A 2,454-nucleotide genomic window follows, 5' to 3' on the forward strand; every position below is an offset into this window, starting at 1 on the left:
TTTACTTTTGTGAACAAGAGAATTGAGGTTATACTTAATGATTTTATTACTAAATTCCCCTAATTTTATAGGTCAATGGAGTGATTTAGAAGAAGAGTCAAAGTATGAAGGAGTTGGAACTCAAGGAGTGAGCAAAATTGCAGAAAAATAGAAAAAAACACAGTGCTGAAAAATTTGCTGGGCTGAGTGCCAGTTTTGGGCTAAGGGGTGGCGTTGAGCGCCAATTTTGCGCTGAGCGTCAATTAAGTGCAGTTTTCTTCTGTTGCGCGCTTGGGCGTCACCACTGAGCGTCATTTTGAGTGCCGCACCTATCGCTGAAAACTATTTTGAGCGTTGAGTGCCGACGACGTGGTCTAGGACCTATTTTTTGTTATTTTTATGATCTGTTTTGGGCTTGGACCCATTTTCTGTTAATTTTCTGCCGTATTTATAGACCTAGATGTCTTAGGGTTTGTATCTTTTAATGGCTTAAGCACATAAACACCTTTTTCACCCCTTTAGGGGTAGATTTGGGGATGTGAGAGCTCTCCTCTTCTCCTTCTAGGGTTTTATCTCTTCCACTCCATTGTACACCTTGTTCTTCCATGACGATGGAGAATTAATCTTATTTGTTGCTGGAGAATGATGTAACCTCTAAACTCTCTTTTATTTGAATTGATTCTTATTATTGATATATGCTTCTTTCATTAATTGTTAGAGATATTCTTCTTTGGTCAAATGTTTGATGTTTTATTCATGTATGGCATAAATCTTATGATTTGTAAGTATCAAGAGATTTCGTACTCCTAGGGTTGGACAATTTGGGGATGTGACAACTCTCCTCTTCTCTCCCTAAGATTGTTATTGTGAGATATCTTACAAATCACGATCTGGGGAATTCTCCCAAAAGCAATATTACCCAGACATAGGGATAGGAAGGTTGGTTACCTTTAAGCTTTTGTGCGAATGTAATGCATAATTAATTGCTAGGGAGACAAGACATTGTAAACTAGTAATTAAGGATAGGCTTTCTTCACCGAGACATCGGGTTTAAAGTAAATTGGAAAGTGACATTAACATTAATGAAGAAGATGAATTCATTTATGCATGAGAGTGATTAGGTGAAATCTAATCCCTAACAACATATTCATCTCATATTATCAACATCATCCATTCACTTTTGTGTTTAGCCTCAATTGATCAATTTGCATGCATATTTACTTTTATTCTTTTGCATTTAAAAACCCCAAAATATAGTTCTTAAGTCTTAATTGGTTAAGCAAAAGCACAAATGTTTAGTGCCATGAGTCTCTTGGGAAAACGATACTTGGTCTTGCCATTTTATATTACTTAATACGATTCGGTACACTTGTCGGAGTCTTAACAAGTTTTTGGCGCTGTTGTTGGGGACTCGTGGTATACCTATTCTATTTGTGTGATTCTTAACTGGTTAGACTTTATCTTTCGAAAAATAAAAATAAAATTATTATTTTTATTTTTTTGGACTAATTTTGTGCTCTAGTGTAATGTTCTTTAGTGTATGCAAGATAAAATTTGTACTAGGAGCACAAGATCATCAGGAGGCAGATAAGAAAGGAGAATTAGTTCACCAACACCCCGATGTGAAAAGTGACGAACCCAAACCTGGCACACTAGTGAAATTCAAGATTAGGTTATGGGTTGCCAAGACTATCAAAGCAAACAGAGTTCTTCAGATTAAGGCTCCTTATTTTAGAAGAGTGAAGTTGGTGACAAGAAAAGTGCTGAGATTTTGTTGGTGTCAAGAAGGAAGGAAGAACACTAATATCAAAAATTTGGATTGAGCTTAATTTGGTCAATCTAGTGACGTTAAAGAAGTGCTTGTTGGACCCAATTTCTGATTTTTTTTTTTTTATTATTTGTGTGGTTTGGATTTGATTTTTCTTGGTGTCTTTGAGTTTTTTTTAGGTTATATGTTGCTTCTGATGGAAGTGATGATAGCATCTATTAATGGATGCTAGGAGGACTCAGATAACAAATGTTGTTATGATGAGGATGACGAATGAAAACATCTACTGATGGATGCTGCTACAACATCGATGGATGTTGCCATGATAAGGATGAGGAATAATAGCATCTACTGAAGGGTGATTAAGCATCTACTAAAAGGATGCTATGTGATTAGGCATCTACTGATGGGTGTCACTGACAACATTTACCGATGAATGCTGATGAAGATGAGAGAGATTCGCATCTGCCGATGGATGCTGGAAGACGAGTGTTGACAAATTGGCAAGTGTACCAAATCGTACAAGTAATATAAATGGTAAGACCAAGTATCGTTTTTCCCAATAGACTCGTATGACTTTCTCGTTTGCGTGAATTAAAATAATAAGACTTGAAAAATAAAAATTAGTAAATTGGTTTTGAGACAAAATATATTAACATGCAAAGATAAAGTTGATTCAATTGACAAACGAAAACAATGGAGGAATG

The sequence above is a fragment of the Vigna radiata genome, chromosome 2, assembly GCF_000741045.1.
Source record: "Vigna radiata var. radiata cultivar VC1973A chromosome 2, Vradiata_ver6, whole genome shotgun sequence".
NCBI lineage: Eukaryota > Viridiplantae > Streptophyta > Magnoliopsida > Fabales > Fabaceae > Vigna > Vigna radiata.